The sequence below is a fragment of the Chiloscyllium plagiosum genome, unplaced genomic scaffold (assembly GCF_037043375.1).
Source record: "Chiloscyllium plagiosum isolate Xiang-an unplaced genomic scaffold, Cpla_swu_hap1 HiC_scaffold_16, whole genome shotgun sequence".
NCBI classification, from domain to species: Eukaryota; Metazoa; Chordata; class Chondrichthyes; order Orectolobiformes; family Hemiscylliidae; genus Chiloscyllium; species Chiloscyllium plagiosum.
The window spans coordinates 65,543,249-65,563,691 of record NW_028270154.1 but is presented as its reverse complement, the minus strand read 5'-3'; the positions used below and the strand labels follow the sequence as shown (position 1 = coordinate 65,563,691).

At 39.5% G+C, this 20,443-nt stretch overlaps 1 long non-coding RNA gene across 1 annotated transcript in view; it reads right to left on the bottom strand.

Annotated features, from left to right (window-relative positions):
• LOC148147560 (uncharacterized) overlaps positions 1-18,979 on the bottom strand; it is a 42,129-nt gene extending 23,150 nt beyond the window's left edge. Inside the window, exons 1-3 of the long non-coding RNA XR_015759668.1 lie at positions 18,827-18,979; positions 14,760-14,821; positions 13,196-13,309 (exon numbers count right to left, since the gene is read on the bottom strand). This is a non-coding gene — a long non-coding RNA (uncharacterized LOC148147560). The remainder of the gene's footprint in view (positions 1-13,195; positions 13,310-14,759; positions 14,822-18,826) is intronic.
• Between the last annotated feature and the right edge of the window lie 1,464 nt (positions 18,980-20,443).

The window sequence follows — 20,443 nt, the reverse complement described above, 5'->3', positions numbered from 1 at the left end:
GAATTAGCAACGGAATCATTAAAATTTCGACAAAGCCCAAACTGCAATAGTGTAAACTTCAGAATTTTAATAACTGTTCATGGATAGGAAGAATCAGCAATAACTCTGTCTGTAATACGCTATTAGGAGACAAGAACAAACTATTATAGAAGAATCGAAAGCAATTAGCTATGCTTGGGAAAAGAAAGAATCAAAACTATATCAACAAAACTGTTTTAGCAACTGCTTGATAACTGGCTGCCTTATGCTTCAAGGACAAATGATTGCACTACAAAAGAACTTAAGGAGATAATTGCAGAAAAGTTGTGTTTTCAAACAGACAGACAATGCCAAAAGTAACGAAGCACAGGAAAGCTACTTCTGATAAGAAGGCAAGCTATAAATGTGTAATATTATGGATAAAAGAATTTAAAGGATCATCAATAATGTCACACCATAAAATTGAAGGACAGAAAATATTATAAGAATTCTACTCCAGGATTCTTTAGCAGGATCCTGGATATCCAGACACAGATACTGTTGGTTAGAATTTTAGTTACATTTCATTCTGAAGTCGGCAATAGCCAATTGAGTTGTGAAGCTTAACTTGCTTACTTTAGGAGTCTTTTTTGGTGGATACATGCAATAAAGTTTAAATTATTGTTTCAGTATTTTATTGTCTGTGAGATTTTTTAATAAGTAGCTGAATTAAAGTTAATTTAAACACAACAGAATTCAGTGCAGTCATCCAGGAATTGGGTAGCTATAGGGTTTCCTTGGGCCTCCCAGGTTCTCAATGCACAGTTCTCCCATGGTCTTTTTAATGGCCCTCATAGTCAATTTCCTGATTGTAAGTGCAACAATTTCCCATCATTCATCATGCTTCCTTTTGAGCTGCTGTCTCTGTGGCCTCTATAACCCTTCAGCCTCCTTCTGTCAGATTGAGGCCATGAGAATGTCCTTTTTACTCCCAAAGTTATGATAGTGGAAATTCCCATGCCCGGCATGGTGGCACAGTGGTTAGCACTGCTGCCTCACAGCGCCAGAGACCCGGGTTCAATTTCCGCCTCAGGCGACTGACTGTGTGGAGTTTGCACATTCGCCCCGTGTCTGCGTGGGTTTCCTCCGGGTGCTCCGGTTTCCTCCCACAGTCCAAAGATACGCAGGTCAGGTGAATTGGCCATGCTAGATTGCCCGTCGTGTTAGGTAAGGGGTAAATGTAGGGGTATGGGTGGGTTGCGCTTCGGCGGGACGGTGTGGATTTGTTGGGCCAAAGGGCCTGTTTCCACACTGTAAGTAATCTAATCTAATCTTGTTGATGATATCCTCCTCATGTCGAGGCTAGAGTTACCATAACCCGCTGAATTCCCACTTTGAGAGTTCCCAGCTCCTCCCATTAACTATGAGTTGCCATCATACATTTCGTGTTATTTTTACTGCTGCTGCATGGATCTCTGCAGTCCATACATAGTAGTAGCTTCCGGAGTTGTAAATCAATGGGTTTCCATGCCAATCAATCTTCACAAATCCTCTTGAGATGCAGCATAGCCATTACATTGGTCCAAACCTGCTAACTACAATTACCCTATCACTGTCACCATTCCCACAACAGTGAAGTCTATCCCCAAACTTGAGGTAACCACTTCTGCAGGATCTCTATGGACTTCTGACCAGCTCCCATGACTGACCATTGTCCACTCCCCATCATCCATGACTTAGCACAACAACCTGATATGACTAAGCACAGCCCATACCATGGTTTGATGTCTCAACAGCACTCCGACTGACTTGCCTGAAAACCCTGGATTACTTGCACTTGATCTGTCAAACTGACTGTAGCACAATTGCTGGATTGCAAAGATATGAATTCCCAGACTGACGTAGGACCAAGTGCTTGACTGACAGTGGCCAATCACCAGAATAGTGCAAAATGCTGGCCTGACTGTAGCAGTATCCCTAGTTAACTATAGTCATCTTGACCCCATTAAGGACTCTTGCCCTTTGACTTGCACAGATGGCATTTTCTGGTACAGCTCCTGATACACCTGTGACATTGACATGATGATACAGTGCCACCCATCTACTGTAAAACTGATGCATTTACTGTTCAGTATTGCCCACTGACACGACTGGCTGATTTTCCCTCTTAGCTAAAAAGCAAACTAAACAATAGAGGTTGGCAGCGTGTAACTGACCACTTAGGACCTTGTAAGCTAATTAAATAATATCACGCACAGAGGCTGGTAGTCTGTAACTCAATGCTAAAGTCAGTGAGCACCACTAAAGACAAGCTGAGAGTCAAAAGATGCCTGCGTCCATGAAAAAGAATTTGCAAAGATGAATGCTTTGCTGTCTGCTACGCACCAAGAAACATGCAAGCCATAGATGTCTATCAGCTTCAAATTAATCTGTTGTAGGGCTAAAGTGGTGTCTGATTTGGTCTGAGAGTAAGTGGGATAATATAATAAGCCTGTGCTTTGCTGCTTCCAAGTTATATGAATGAAATGTTGAGAGGGATGCTGGACATTGAGCATAAAGGGACATTGTGCAGACGAAGCAGTTGCATGGTATCTAAGACAGGTATTCGGCAATCTGCAGCGACCAGATACTCTGGTTTTGTTATGTATGTAGTTGGGGGTACTATTTCTTTAAAAGAGCTGGTCAAGTGACCTGGAGGGGTGGAGCTTGGAGATAGTCGAGAACCAGCTTTGAAGGTGTGAACATCATCAATGAGTATTCCTATTCAGAGTTACGATTTCTTTACTTGGTGTACAATTCCTGGTTCCAAAGGAAGCACCTACATAACAGACTTACTCGTTGGTGTAGTTTCTTGATGTAGGAGAGGAAAATTGGAAATGTGATACAAATAAGGCAAGTTGGGGCTATTAACAATGTGCAAATGCACCAAAATAAGCTAGTGAGTTTCCATAGTGCCCAGTTAAGGCTTGAGGGGAAATTTGCATGAGTTTTTCTTAACATTGAGAATCTGATTTTTTTCACTCTTGCCCTATCTTGTCACCTCACTCTATTATTCCTGCCATATTAAGGAGAGGAAAATTGCACCCATAATCTCACATTTCTAGCTGCGCATGTCCAGACTTTTAAATGTGGATTAATCTGCATAGTGTTAAAGTATGACTCCGGACAGAGCTAGATTTGAGAATAGAGGGAGGATATTGAATCAAATAAAGGAAGGTGTGAAGACAGGTGCAGAAGAGTTGAGAAGGAGAGGAGGAAGCATGACATAGAGGAGAGTATGGTGAAGAAAAGGTGGAGGAAAAGATAAGAAATGTGATGCAGAGAGAAAGAAAGGAAGGAGACCATCCCAACCCATTTGTATGCTTCCCAAAAGAGCTACCCATCTGATTCTATGATTGAAAGGAAATTGAAAAATGTAGAGGGCAAGAGAAAATAATGTAGGAGAGAAGGAATATAGAGATACAGTAGAGAATGGTGTTTGATGGGCTATTTACGGCCTAAGATAGTAGCGATGTGCAAATAACTAAAACTCAAACCTAACCTGTGAGGTGGGATGTGGTATTTTCCCAAATGACGATTGCTGGCACCTTGTGGCATTTGCCACCTCTACCACTATGTAGTATTGGGTAAGGGTTGTTTGAGATAGTTCACTTCCATGAATCTTCCTTTGTCTATTTTCATCTTGGTCATATGTAGTGATTAGGAATCAACATTCTGAAAGATGTACAGAAGAGTAACTGATCTTAGATAACAAGAAACTTTATTGCATGATAGCAATTAAGACATGAAGTAGATACACAGGAGGCTGGAAGAACACAGCAAGCCAGACAGCATCAGGAGGTGGAGAAGTTGACATTTCGAGTGTAACCCTTCTTCTGAACTGAGGGTAGGTGTAGGGGGAGCTGCAGGTAAAGGGGGTGAGATGGACAGAGTGGTGAGGTGCAGATAGGTGAAGACAGGTAGAGGGCATAACCTGATTGGTTGACAAGAGGAATGTATCTGCTAGGTGGCTGGCAGGAATGGGGATGGGCTAGGAAGGAGTTGGGGTGGGCGAGGAGGTTATTGATATTGGAGAACTCAGTGTTGAGTCCCCTGGGCTGTAAGCTGCCCAGGCAGAAGATGAGATGTTTTTCCTCCTATTTGTGGTTGGATTCGTTGTGGCAATAGGGGAAGCCAAGGATGGTCAGGTCAGAAAGGGAATGGGAAGAGGAAGGAAAGTGAGTGATAACTGGGAAATCAGGTTGGCCCCTGCAGGCCCAACTGAGATATTCAGCAAAGTGTTCCCTTAGTTTACATTCGGTCTTCCCGATGTAGAGAAGACCACATTGGGAGCACCTAATTGTCTCTAATTAGGACATGAGGGGCATACATGAGGTGAACAACAAAAGTCTTTTCTCGATGGTAAGGGAATTTAAAACTAGAGGCCATTTTTTTAAGGTGAGAGTAGAAAGATTTAAAAGGGACCTGAAGGGAAAATTTATCACACAGAAGGTGGTTTGTCTGTGGAATGAATTACCTGAGGAAGTGATAGATGCAAGTACACTTACAACATTTAAAAGCCATTTGGACAAATACACGAATAGGAAAGGGCCAAACACAAGCAAGTAAGACTCGTTTAGTTGAAAAACTTGGTCAGCATGGACAAGTTGGGCCAAAGGGAGTGTTTTTATGCTGTATGCCTGTATGACTTTATGTCTCTCTCTGTTTTGTAGAACTGCCCATCTCTACACACAGCCTGTGTATGACATTAGTAGAATTGGTTGAAGCAATATGTCTTGAACATTAATCACATCAGAACCATAAACCTATACAACAATGTTGGTCAGCAATTCTCACCTCGACTAAATTTCAATAGTTCTGTCCAAAAATCAGCTTATTTCTAAAATGATCTTACATAAACCTCCCATTGTTTTGTGATCACCTGGAGCATTACTTTCAATTATGCTGGTCCCCAAAACCAATTATGTTTTTATGTTTCTGATGACTGATAATGGCATTTAAAGAGTTGATGATTTTTTGTGTGTGTGTGGTATGTGTGTGGTGTGTGTATGTGTGTGTTTAGGAAAGATGAGTCATGCATGAGTGAAGGCTTCTATGTTGTTTCAGCCACACCTTTATTTTTTAGTTTCCTGTGACACAGACAGATGTTCCTGCTATAATAAGCTGAACAAATGCAATGACGAATTCTTGAATATGTCAGATTGACACAAAACACATTATTGAGACCTTGTAAAAATCATTGTTTTTGCTGCACATTCCATTTTAATTCTACACACTAGCCTAAAGTTGTGTTAGGTAGTCTGTGTAAAGTTGTGTGGAATGCCTGGTTTTGAGCTGGCATGCAATGTCAGGGATATGGTTATTGCAGGATCAGACATTGAAGTTGATTTGTTTGATCCATTCATGGAAAAATAACCAGTGTAAAAATAGATTTCATCTGAGCTTACAGTATCACATTTCTTGTGATTATGAACATTGATTCCTGGTTAACTATGAAACAGGTCAAAAATATTAAAGTATAATTTCCTGCTTTGAAACTGAGCTCCCTCCTCCAATGGTCAAACGTTGTTCACAGGTTGTCCTGTTTAATTATCCAATATCAAGACTGAAAATTGAGGTATGCACTTTGACAGGCTTGGCATTTCAAAGTTTCAGATGCAAAATGAGTACTGAGTATGTCATGTTGCAGCTGTACAGGACATTGGAGAGACCTTTTGGAGCTGCCCTGCTATAGGAAACATGTTATTAAACTGAAAGAAAATGTTTACAAACATGGTACTGGAACTGGAGATTTGAGCTATAAGGAGGGGCTGGTTACGTTGGGACTTCTTTCCCTGAAGATAGGAGGTTCAGAGGTGACCTTATAAAGGTTTATAAAAGCATGAGATGCATAGATTGGGTGAATAGCCAACATCTTTTCCCTAGGGTAGGGGAGTCCAATACTAGAAGGCATTGGTTTAAGATGAGACAGGAAAGATTTGAAAGGGACTCGAGGGGCAACTATTTCACACAGAGGATGCTGCTTATATGGAATTAATTGCCAGAGCAAGTAGTAGAGGCAGGTATAATTACAACATTTTAAAGACATTTGGACTGATACATGAATGGCAAAGGAAATGGGCCAAACAAAAGCAAATGGGACTCATTTAGTTTGGGAAACAAGGATGAGTTGAATTAAAGTGTCTGTTTCTGTGCTGTATGACTCTATGACTCTATTGTTGATGGTGTCATACTTTGAGATCAGTTCTAAGTGTGTGAAAGTAAATTGAATGATGAATGTAAAATATCTATTACACTTAATAATGAATATTGGGAAGTGAGTGAAGGGGCTGTATTGAGCTGTGTCAAATGTTGGTCTTTCATTTGTATTTGATGATGACCTTGACAACTTGTGGCTTTATTAAAATCCTTCCCGCTCAGTCAACATGTTTATACTCATTTATGAGGATTTGTTACATCATCGGTAGAATTTAAGGAAATGATTTTTGAAAATCAGGAGAGAGACAACTGTCATCTGAAGGGAGAGCCAAACTTTATGTAAACATCCTCCCCCCACCCCCTCATCCTTCTCTGCCTTACACAAGGACCATTCTCTTTGCCACTCCCTGGTTCACGCCACACTCCCCACCAACTTCTCCAACCCCTCAGTACCTTCCCCTGTAAGCTGTAAAGATACAACACCTGCCTATAAACCACTTCCCTCACTTCCATCCAGTCTTTCCAGGTGAGACAGAGGTTCATCTGCATCTCCTCCAACCTGGTCGACTGCATCCAGTGCTTCTGATGTGGTCTTCTCGACATCGGTGAAACCCAACGTGGACATAGTGTCCATTTCACCGAGCATCTTCGTTAGGCCCAAAATGGCCATCCTGACCTCCCATCACAGCTCATTTCAATTCCCTCTCACACTCCACCTTCAATATGTCCATCCTCGTCCTCCTCTATTGCCACAGTGAATCAGATCATACATTGTAGGAGCAACTTCTCATCTTCTGCCTGGATAGTCTACAGTCCAGAGGACTTAACATTGACTTCTCAAGTTTTAAGAAATTCCCACCCATCCCCTGGCTCTGGAAACACAGACATGGATTACAGGGTACACCACTAATTATCATTGAAAGGCTGCAGCAGGAATATTTTTCACACTTTGAAAGGCAGATTGGACAAAGTGCATCTCAGGGCTGCTTGCTTATTTTTTAAGCACTCACTTGTTTAGTGCCTACCTGTATGCTCACATCATCCATGCCTTTTATTAGCTTGCCATCCCATGCTTGTTAGCATGTTGGCACTTGAGAAGGAGGCACAGGTTCTCACTACTGCTACTTCCTGGTGCTGTTTAGTGCAAACACACACAGTCTGGCTGCTTGTCATACTTGTCACTAGCAATCTAGATAGGAAAGGACATGGTGATGTATGGCACACTGAAACCTTTCAATGCAACACCGACAAAATGTGCCAGCGGCCTGTGTAGAAAATACACTGCACGTGTGTTCACTAAATGGTTATATCAGAAATTGGATGATGTTGATTTTGGATGGATTCATGATCACATTTACCTGATACAAGAAATGAACAATTTGGAAGCTATTTTATTATAGTTTATTGAATTTGTTAAGAAGCAGCAATTTAGATAGGATACATTAAGTATAAAACCATGACAACTGAGATGTCTCATGAGACAAGAGGATGAACAGACTGTTGGTGTGGAATATATTGATCCCATTAAAGCTGTGAAGACATCATCCTGTTCTCTAGCCGAGCTGTTAATGAGGTTTTCACTGGGTCGTCCCACTCTTCTTCTGATCCATTTTCCATCTGGAGAAGATAGCTCTCTTAGGAATAACTATGAGAACTGCTTGATTTCCAACGGTGGGGCTGGAACTCGGTCCACTCAATGTTAGTCAGGCACTTCTAGTAATGTCAGCACACTCACAGTCTGCACTCAGATCAGAAACTTAGCCATACTCAGTTGTCTGCTTAGGACACTCACATTCAGGGGATCTGTAATAACAGTCTATGGAACAGAAAGTGGCATCCGAAGAGCAGGAGAGTTGATGTCTCGAGCATAAGCTCTTCATCAGGAATGTGGACCTGATCTCCAGCATTTGCAGTCCTCACTTTCTCCAGAGCAGAAAGTGGCCAGTCCTCTAGGGCCAGCATTAGCAATTGGGAGGATCAAATATTGCCAGTTGAGCAGCTGCAAACACAGTGTCCACAGGTTGGACAGTCATGACTGTGTATCAAAGAGCTCTGTGGTGAATACAGTTCTAGGTGTCTTATGACATTTCAGGAGGATTCAAGGGAGGATCTATAAGGTTCATAGGAGGATCAGTGCCAGAATAAATGGGGGAGTCAAAGCTGGGGCAAAACAGAAGCATTCATACTAGTGAAGAGAAGGAAAGTGACATAGAAACATCAAGTCGGAATATATGCTGCACAGGAACAGACCCTTCAGTCTAACTCATCCATGCTGAACAGATACTTGCCCATATCCCTCTAAACACTTCCTATTCATATAGCCATCCAGATGCCTTTTAAATATAAGCCTCCATCACTTCTTCTGGCAGCTAATTCCATACTCGCCCCACTCTCTTCTTGAACATTTCCCGTCTCACCTTAAACCTATGCCCTCTACTCCACCCTGGGAAAAAGACCTTGTCTGTTTACCATATCCATGCCCTTCATGATTTTATAAACTTCTATAAGGTCATCCCTCAGCCTCTGACACTCCAAGGAAAACAGCCCCAGCCAATTCAACCTCTCCCTATAGCTCAAACCCTCCAACTATGGCCAGGTCTTTGTAAATCATTTCTGAACCCTTTCAGGTTTCAGAACATCCTTCCTATAGGAGGGAGACTAGAATGGCAAGCTGTATACAAAAAGTGGTCTAAGCAATGTCTTTACAGCTGCAACATGACCTCCCAACTCCTATACTCAATGCTCTGACCAATAAGGACAATCATGTCAAATGCCGCCTTCACTATCCTATCCTATCTACCTGTCTCTCCGCTTTCAAGGAACTATGAACTCTAAGATCTCTTTGCTCAGCAAGACTCCCCAGCACCTTACTATTAAGTGTTTAAGTCCTGCCCTGATTTGTATTTCCAAAATAAAACACCACACATTTATCTAAATTAAACTCCATCTGCCTCTCCTGAAATAAACTTCTTTGCTGTCCATTACACATCCAATTTTGGTGTCATTTGCAAACATACTAACCATACCTCCTATGATCACATCCAATCATTTATACAAATGATTAAAAGCAGTGGACCCAGCACCTATCCATGCGGCAGACTGCTGGTCACAGTCCTCCAGTCTGTAAAGCAGCTCTCTACCACCATCCGCTGTCTTCTATCTTCGAGCCAGTTCTGTATCAAAATTGTTAACTCTCCTCGTATTCCATGTGATCTAACCTTGTTAACCAGTCTACTATGAGGAACCTTGTCAAATGCCTTTCTGAGTTCCGTATAGATCATATCCACCACTCTGCTCTCATCAATCCTCTTTGTTACTTCTTCAAAAAACTCAATTAAGTTAGTGAGATATGGTTTCGCACACACAAAGCCATGTTTACTACACCTACTCAGTCCTTACCTTTCTAAATACATGTCAATCCAGTCCCCTGGGTTTCTCGCCAACAAGTTGTCCATCAACGATGTCATGCACACTGGTCAGTAGTTCCCTGGCTTTTGCTTACCACCTTTCTTAAATAGTGGCATCACATTAGCCAACTTCCAGTTTTTCAGAACCTTATCTGTGGCTATTGATGATATGAATATCTCAGCAAGGGGCCTAGCAAACACTTCCCTAGCTTCCAATAGAGTTCTAGGGTACACCTGATCGGGTCCCAGGGATTTATCCATGTTTATGTATTTTAAGACATCCAGCCCCACCTCCTCTGTAATATGGACAATTTTCAAGATCTAAGTAAACTCAAAATGTATTTAAGGTTTACAGAATGGCATCGACGGATATGGTAGACTATAGGAGGGAGTAAATACAAATAAATAAATAAATATTTATGTTTTACAGTGCTCATTACAAAAGAGGAAGTCTTAGAAAATATAAAGATGGATAAATCTCTAGGACCTGATCTAGTATATCCCAGGTTGTTGTGGGAAGTTAGGGAGAAAATTGCAGGGCCCCTTTCAGAAATATTTGCATAATCTATAAATATGGGGGAGGTGCCAGATGACTGGACAGTGACTATTGAGACTTCGTTTAAAAAGGGATGTATGGAAAAGCCTGTGTTCTGTAGAATTGTGAGCCTGACTTGGGTGGTGGGTAAATGGTTGGGAGATAGGATTTATATGCATTTGGAGAGGCAAGGAATGATTAAGGATAGTCAGCATAGTTTTGTGCAAGGGAAATCATCTCATAAACTTGATTGAGTTTTTTTGAGGAAGTAACAAAAACGATTGATGAGGGCAGAGTGGTAGACGTTGGTTACTTGGATTTTTGTACAGTCAAGCCATTGACAAGGTTCTGCATTGTAGGCTAGCTAGTAAAGTTAGACAACATAGAATTCAGGGTGAGCTTACCAATTGGATAATAAAAAAATTAGCTTAATGGCAGGAGACAGTGGTGATGGAGGGTTGTTTTTTGGACTGGAAGCATGCTGGGAACACATTCTTGAGATCACTGTACAAATTTGTTCCAAGAGTGTCAAAGAATAGAATGTAAAAAGATAAGCTGTAAAGCTGATTTAGACACTGTAAAACTAACAAATGATACTTAATGGCATGATAAATGTCAGTTAGTGCCAAACGTTTGCTCCTTGGTAATGCTCATGATATGTATGAGCTGAACACAGGAACACTGATTGCTATGGAGAAAGAAAGATTAAACAACAATGACCCCTCATCAAGAATTAATTTCCTATGTTGTTAGAATAATTAAATCTTAATTTCATTAGCTACATAGATATTTTATGGTTTTACTATAAAAATCAGTTACTAAAAGGCAATTTAATTTTAATGAGCATATAATAAATTTTAAAAATTGATGAATATTTTTGTACTATATCCAAAAGTAACAAAGATTGTGAATCAAAAGATAAAACAACTTGAACTTTGAGTCTGTAAATATAATCTCATTATCTTCCAAAGAACTTTATGACTAATGAAGTACTTCAGTGGTATGATCACTAAGGAAGAAAATGCATTTTTGGCAATTTTGTACATAACATAGCCACATAAATATCAATTAAGTAAATATGTTAATTATATATTGTTAATTGAGAAATAAAAGTTGCCTACTTGACCATCCCACCAAATATTAAATGATTGTTCCCAAAATTGTGGTTAATTTGTTCTGTTGATATGGGTGAGATTGAGAGAGCCCGCGTGAGCATTCCTGCATCTGAACTAGAAGAATCTCCATGTCAAGGTTTCTAAACTACAGGAAAACCCAGACACTGGGTGTGTAATGGTTCTCAGCTGGGATAAATGTAGGTTAACAGAAGGAAAGGCATCTAGCTTTAAATCACTTGCCAAATGTAAACATACTAGTTGATATGAAAGTAAATGACCACCATTGTGGTAATCCCATCTAACATGGGGAATGTCATGAAAAAGAGATCGCTATGAGAGGCAAACTGTTTGGTTCTGGACTGTTTGCCAAGTAAAAACACTCCATCAGCTGTTCAGAGTAGAAAGGGAGGCATGGAATTGTATTAAAGCGTATCAGTTGTAAGCAAACCATGATCTAGTTTCTTAACTGTGCAGAATAATAACACCAGAGCAGCCCACTCTTCCACTACTGGGAGACCAGCATGATGAGGTAGCAGCATTTTGACATTATCAGCAATATGTCTAAAGACAGATATTGATGTTGAATCATTGTTACTGTATCACCATTGAAATACTTGCTGTAACAAAGACTTTACTGAGAACTCATGATTTGGAGATGCCGGTGTTGGACTGGGGTGTACAAAGTTAAAAATCACACAACACCAGGTTATAGTCCAACAGGTTTAATTGGAAGCACACTAGCTTTCGGAGCGTGTGCTTCCAATTAAACCTGTTGGACTATAACCTGGTATTGTGTGATTTTTAACTTTACTGAGAACTAATTTAGAAAAATCACCTCCATACCAACAAGGTTATACAGTAAAGTTATAAAAGAGTACATGCAGCTGCCTATTAGACAGATTATAGACAATGCTTTGTCAACTGAATCAGTTCATTGTTACCATATCTAACTATCCCAGTGGATAGACAAATATGGGAAATAAACAGTTTGATTGCACTTTTCTCAAGTAAAACAATTATCTGTGCTGGAAAATAGAATTTTCAAGAGCAATTTGTGTGACACCTGAGCTTCCGAATGAACTTGTACAATGGTCCACATTGATTTATTTTTCCTCTACTCAAAGAGCTTTTGTGAGGTAACTCAAGTAACCATAGCATTTCAGTTGCTGCTATGACATTTCTGTCAAATCTAACCTTTAAAATGGTAAACTAGTCTACGGCAGGAAATTGGTTGGACTTGAAAAAGCAAGAGAAAATCTTATCATTGACACTGTCATTGTTCTGATGGTGCATGGATGTAGAATTTATTAACCTTTGTACTGCTTAACACATTATTAGCAAAACAAGATGAGATTTACTGCAATGTGATGAGAAAATGTAATCAGGTTGATCCATTCTCTATGTTGTTTTTCACTTGAAGCACAGATACCATGCCAAGGAGTGGAAATAATTGTCTTAAAGTAATGCATCTAAATATGACCATTAAAGACATATTGTTTTATGAAAAGCAATAAGGGAATGAGACTAACTGAATAGCTGAATTAGAGCAATGAAACTTACTGTGATGGATAAATTTGTGATTCTATGAAATGTTGAGATTTCCACTCCAATTAGTATCTGTAGCAATAAAGCAGCAATGAAACCTAAACTTCAAAAGCTAATAAGTAGCTTAATTTTAACTTTCTTGCCAGTATATAATTATAATTCCAAAATGATCATTTTAGTAATTATAATTACATTAGATATCATGTAACAGTAAAGAAAGGAGTCAGTGGCCTAGAGATATTATCACTGGACTGTTAATCCACAAACCCAGCTAATGTTCTGTGGACTCAGGTTTGAAGCCCATCATGGCAAATGGTGGAAATTCAATAAAAATTTGGAATTAAGAGTCCAATAATGACCATGAATCCATTGTTGATTGTTGGAAAAGCCCATCTGCTTCACTGATGTCCTTTAGGGAAGGAAACTTCCATCCTTACCTGATCTGTCCTTCATGTGACTCCAGACCCCCAACACTATGGTTGACTCTTAACTGCCCTCTGAGCAATTTGTGATGGGCAATAAATGATAGTCTAGCCAGTGACAGCCTCATCCTGTGAATGAATAAATAAAAGATAATAGCAGAGTACATTTCAACAATTACATTTCACATTATGATTAGGTGACCAGAGACAAAATTGGTAAAATACAGTCATAATAAGTTAGTCATCAAAGAGAATCCCAGTAATTTACATGCATCATTACATTGATTAATTTGGATTTTGTTTGTGGCATCTGCACACTAGGATATTGTGTTTGTGTTGAAAATTTAGCTGGAATTGCCTGATTGAATATTTCAGACTCATGTTTTTTTATTAAAAGTTTATGGTTTAGAACTTAGATCAATACTGAGTATATTCACCAGCACTTTGAACTCAACAAGCATCAAGTCAATGACACTTCCTGTAAAGTAGTCTGACACAGCTGCCACACTCACACCAAGCATGCCAATAGAATGGCCCATGAACTGCAAATTTGTGTAACTCATTATTCAAGCGAAACTGATAAATTTATTACTTGATAATAAATGTTAAACATAATTAGAATAAAAGATACTTATGAAGATGATTAGTTTATTTTCACTGCACGTCAAGTTTGTTTGAAATTTTCACTTTTTTTATGTGAGGGGATTGAAAACATGAAGTTAGAATTCAGCAACAATGATAGCTTATTAGTCAAATAGTTAAATAGTTAAAAGTTTCTCCCTTAAATAAACATGAGCAAACTAAGCTCTGGGTTGAATGAAGGTTCTTTGCCATCTTACTTTACCATATGTTACAGTAATCTGGCTCAGTGCAGCAAACTAACTGGTTTGCCTTCCTTCATCTCCCTGTTGAGCACACCTTCTCCCTGATAATGTTTCTCGCAAAGTTGTTCTTGGATTTCTACTCAGAATAGTGTCTCACAAACTGTCTTATCACAACCAAAACAAAATTGCTGCTATGTTAATTTCAAATGAGCCACTGTTCGACTGGACAAAGAAGTTGTCCTTCAAATCTCCTATTCTCTCAGAAGCTTTGTATTTTTATGCCTTTAGAAGTATTCTTTATGTTGTCAAAAAGTTAATCAAATTTAAAATGTCTCCCCTCCCACCCCCATCTTTGTGATTTATACTGTAAGTACACTGTTTAATAGATTGATTTTCCAATGGAATAAATGGTTTTCTACTATAGCTTCCATCTTGAAAGAACTTTTGAAATGTAATTGTACAAGTTTTTCTTCAAGTTAAAGATTTTAAAGTAAAAATTTTCTTTTAGCATTTTTTGAGAAATCTACAATATCAGAACTGTATGGTCATGACACACTACTATTTGGTTGCAACATCCCTCTCACAAGAATGAATTGACATGAAAACAATTTCAGAAAGTACGAATGTGATATTTGTTTGCCTCTCAGCTCTGGCTTAAGGCATTCTTCAATTCTAGATAGTCTGTCTGCTGATCCCCTTAATGGCCTGGATTATGTCCTCAGCAGAAAAGGAATGACACTTAACAATCATCTCACCAACAACTGACTTTCTGTGGACGTGACCCAATGCGATGTCTTCTACAGGGGATTTGTGACACCTGTGATCATGGAGAGAAATAATGGAATTAAAGCAAGTTATTGAACTAATTAAGAAATTAGTTGAAGAACTAGGGCATAATGGGCAGATACTTTAAATTACAGGATGAAAGCTTTTGTGGCGCAGTGGTAATTTCACTACCTCTAAACCAGAAGACCTGGCTTCACATTCCACCTGCTCCAGACATGTCTAACAACATCTCGGAAAAGGTTGATTAGAAAATACACTAACTTACAGGATTTTTGAAAAATTATTGACTCATGGGTTATGGGCATCGCTGACTGGCCAGCATTTATTGCCCATTCCTAGCTGTCCTTGAACTGAGTGACTTACAATGCCATTTCAGGGGGCAGTTGAGAATCAGCGACATGGCTGTGGACTCACAGGTAAGCCAGACCAGGTGAGGATGGCAGATCTGCTTCCCTGAATAATACTTGTAAGGCCGACGGGTCTTTTTTTCCCAACAATTGGCGACAGTTTCATGGTTATCAGGAAATTCTTAATTCCTTATTTAATTATGCATTGCTACCAAATTCCAACAATGTGTCATGCCAAAATTTGAACCTGGGTCCTCACATCTTTAGCTGAGTTTCTGGATTAATAGACTAGCAATAAAAGCACCAGACTATTCCTCCTCTTGATGTGACTGGTGGTGTTCCTCAAAGATTAACATTAAGGCCCGAATTACTCACTATTTATTAAGACCTTACATAATGGATTAAAAAGGCACATATTAAAATTTTACAGTGACATAAAGAATAGGGGACATTGTAATTATGTGAAAATGGGTGCTGCATATGCTGGACATCAGAGTCAAGATTTGAGTGACGCTGGAAAAGCACAGCAGGTCATCAGCATCCAAGGAGCAGGAAAATCAATGTTTCAGGCAAAAGCCCTTCAGGAACAATACAGGTATTGTAATTACTGTAAATGGGATCATACAATTATAAAGCAACATTGACAGATAACCTAAATGGACAAAACTTTGGCAAATGGATTTCAAAGGAGGAAAATGTAAGGTTATTCATGTTGGAGTTACAAAGGACAGAACAGCATGCTTTCCAAATGGTTAAAAGCTGGAAACAATGATGGTCCATATAGACTTGTGGATTTAGGTACATAGATCAATAAAGCACCATGAATAGGTATAGAATGTAGATAAATGTTAGTGCAATGTTAGCCTTTACATCAAAAAAACTACAACATAAGGTTTAGATGTTATGCCACACCTAGAATTTTATGAAAAGTTCTAAGCACCATATTTATAAAGGATGCATTGATCTTAGAGGAAGCACAGCCCCTAGATTCATCAGAATGAGATTTGGACATCAAGGGTTAAATTATGAGGCGACATTACAATAACTAGGGTTGTATTCCTCTCGTATTTAAATTGTTGAGAGTTGATTTGTTACTGGTTTCTAAGGTATTAAGGGAAGACATAGAGCAGACAAAGACAAATTGTTTCCAATAGCAAGAGTCTCAAAAATAGAACCAAATCTATCAGGAGCATAAGAAAAAGATACTTCTAAACAAAGCAAGGTTACAAGTTTGGAAATTTCTCCCGCGTGGGCGGCATGGTGGCACAGTGGTTAGCACTTGCTGCCTCACAGCGCCAGAGACCTGGGTTCAATTCCCGACTCAGGCGACTGACTGTGTGGAGTTTGCACATTCTCCCCGTGTCTGCGTGGGTTTCCTCCGGGTGCTCCGGTTTCCTCCCACAGTCCAAAGATGTGCAGGTCAGGTGAATTGGCCATGCTAAATTGCCCGTAGTGTTAGGTAAAAGGGGTAAATGTAGGGGAATGGGTGGGTTGCGGGTCGGTGTGGACTTGTTGGACCGAAGTTTCAACACTGTAAGTAATCTAAAAAAAAAATGACAATTAATAATCTTAAAGTTGTGATTTGTTTAATTCAGTTTCCCAACAGAATTATTGTGATTGATTTGATTTCTAGTTCAAATACAACCAGTAAACTATTGAGTCCATATTATATTGCTTGAATTTTAATACTGCTTTTAAAAAGGATATGATTATAGTTAGACTCAATATATTTCAATGGCAATAGAATCTGCGTTGTTAAAGTCATATTTAAATCTAAGTGCAAACAAGTGATGTGCTATCATGTCTGATAAAACTAAAAAATGAAATTATGTCAGAAGACCAAATAAAAACCTTTAACCTTACGAATACATCGGAAAAATACAGTTCATGCGAATGTAGTTGCTAAGCTGCACTCAGGACATTTGTGCTTAAGATTTATAAAATATAGAATTATATTCAATGTGGATTTTAAGTCACTACGTAAAGTTAAATTATAACATAATAACTTGAATAGCCAGTCCTGAACGTAATGCATGAATTGAATAAATTGACACTCTTAGAAAAATAAACTGGAGATTATCTTTCAGTCTTCTTTCAGTCCAAGTTCATTAAAGCTTTTCATATTTCTCTTTAGTAGGGGGATTCAGGAAAAAAGTTTAAAAATTAGAGATTTTCATTTTATGATAACGGTAAGGAGAATTCGATTTTCTCTGAAAGGGTTATGAGTCTGTTCATCTCTCTTCTCCAGAGAACAATAAACAGAGTCACTGGATATTTTTAAGGTATGAGGGCATTTAAGACAGGGGTAGAGTTTTGATCTGCACTGGAATCAAAGGGTTTGGGGGTAGGCAGGAGTTATCAAACAGGAGAAAGTGAGGACTGCAGATGCTGGAGACCAGAGTCGAAAAGTGTGATGCTGGAAAAGTGCAGCAGGTCAGGCAGCATCCGAGGAGCAGGAGAATCGACGTTTCGGGCATAAGCCCTTCTTCAGGAGTTATCAAATAGCAAAGCAGGCATATTTCCTGCAACTAATTTATATTTTTGTAATTTTTTTAAGTCATAAGAAAAATTTGGGCTCTTTAAAGCAGAAATTTGTTTGCGTAGCATCACCTCTAATGGAGATACACAGTCTTACATCAATTCCCTTGGGGCAGACATGAGGTCGGTTGTTCCCTGAACAGTCATGTATACAAGACCAAGCAGATAGTGGCAGCTGGTGCTACCTGAATTCAGGGAACTGATGTAAATCTGTATTGTAGAAACAGTACTGTGCTGGTCAATAAACCAATGTAAGGCCAATGTTCACTTTAGAAAGTTGACATTAATAGGAAATATAATGACTTAGGTATCAGGATGGTGGCCTTATCAGGCTTGCACATGCTGATCATCCAATAGAGTTGTACAGCACAGAAATGGCCCTTCAGTCCAACCGGTCCATGCTAAACATAATCCCAAACTAAACCAGTCTCAACTGCCTGCACTTGGCCCATATCTCTCCAGCCTTTCCTATTCATGGACCTATCCAAATGTCTTTTAATTAGTACCCACATCCACCACTTCCTCAGGAAGTTCATTCTACATTCTACATCTGTAGAAACGTTTGCCTCTCATGTCTTTTTTAAATCTCTCTCCTCCCATTTAAAAATGAGCCTCATAGTCTTGAAATCCCTCCATTCTGGGAAAAAGCCAGCTACCATTAACTCCATCTGTACCTCTTGTTATTTTATAAATTCTAACTGGTTGCCTAACAATCTCCTGCACTCAACTAGAAAAGCTATCGGGCCTATCTTTATAACTCAAACCTTCCATACCCAGCGACATCCTGGTAAATCTCTTTTGAACCCTCTCCAACTTGATAATATCCTTCCTATAAATGTGCGACCAGAATTAAAACGAGCAGTCGGCCTCTTTCAGAAGTATAATTGCAATTTTTAGGGACACATAGCTGGTTTTGAGACAGGCATGCTTTGTTCCTCTGTTGTCACATCAGACACAGCAAAGACAAATTTGAAAAAATACCTTCATCTTGGAATTTGCAGTTATTCTCAGTTCACAAATACATTTCCCCCTCAAATGAACTGCCAAACCCCCTTGCCCCTTGCCTACAGCTTTCTGCTGGCATCCCAGCTGACTAGTACCTTCCATACTGAAAATGAGCATGCTGCATCCACTTGGCATTTACAACTTACCTCTCAAAGTATATTGGCAGTACTGCACCTCAGAATTCCAGTTGTCACGTCACTGCCAATGCTGACGGTGTGGTTCATGAATTCCACCAGTTTGCAACCAGGAACAGATTCCAGTTCTTGATTGTATTTGTCTAATTGCGACCCATGCACAGAATATAATATGTGACAATTCCACAAAGGATTGAGCTCCTGGTTTGTCTCCACAATGGGATTGAATTTATCATGTGCTGGTAATAAACAATGTTTACTTCAAGCAGCTGTATCTGTCTTACTGAAAAAAGACAGTTTGTGCTGAAAAAAATATTTGTAAATTTGAACAATTTAAGAGTTCATGATCCCGCAATTGCTTAATGAGTATCTGGCAATATCATGATGAAAGTTTGCACGAGAGGTCAGGGACATGGCAGGATATCCTTGTAACATTTTAATTGGTGTGTTCTGAGTAATTGTTCAATTCAGCCTTATGGCCTGGATTTCTCTGTATTTTTCTGATACAGGACATTAGAGTTCTGTCTAATGTCTCAATGCCGTCCAGTTTTCCTGGTTAGGGCTTCATTAAGCATTTATGGTAAATAGCTGGTAGGATTCCTACCAGGCTTGTTGATGTATAACAGTCATATTCTATGTTGATTTTTGAATTTGTATATACACTTCTACACTGCTTTCCTTCTCTCTTCTATTCCTGATAGTACCAATGCTACACTGAGATAAGGTATGGGCTTCAATCACCCCTTAATATCTTGTCCAAGTAGCAATTAATCATGTCTGAATCCTGATGGTGAATATTGGCTGAGGTTTACTGAAGTGAGAGTCACAGAACAAGCTATTATAATGTCCTCATCCAATGTTTACATTGCAGTTTCACTGAGATTACTATAGAAACTAGGTGTGGGAATTCTGTCTATTGTTTTCCCTTCCCTCACCCAAGACTACTGAGGACACTATCTGAGAACAAATGATTGTGCACAAATTGGATAATGTTTCTAAGGTTAGACAATACAGGCAATAAACAACTGAACTACTGGGTAATCAAAATAATGATTTTGTATAGAGTCATAGAGATGTACAGCACAGAAACAGACCCTTGGGTCCAACCCGTCCATGCCGACCAGATATCCCAACCCAATCTAGTCCAACCTGCCAGCACCCGGCCCATATCCTTCCAAACCCTTCCTATTCATATACCCATCTAAATGCCTCTTACAATGTTGCAATTGTACCAGCCTCCACCACATCCTCTGGCAGCTCATTCCATACACATACCACCCTCTACGTGAAAATTTCCTGTACAGCCACAACATGACCTCCCAACACCTGTACTCAATACTCTGACCAATAAAGGAAAGCATACCAAATGCCTTCTTCACTATACTATCTACCTGCGACTCCACTTTCAAGGAGCTATGAACCTGCACTCCAAGGTCTCTTTGTTCAGCAACATTCCCTAGGACCTTACCATTAAGTGTATAAGTCCTGCTAAAATTTGCTTTCCCAAAATGCAGCACCTCGTATTTATCTGAATTAAACTCCGTCTGCCACTTTTCAGCCCATTGGCCCATCTGGTCCAGATCCTGTTGTCATCTGAGGTAACCCTCTTCGCTGTCCACTACACCTCCA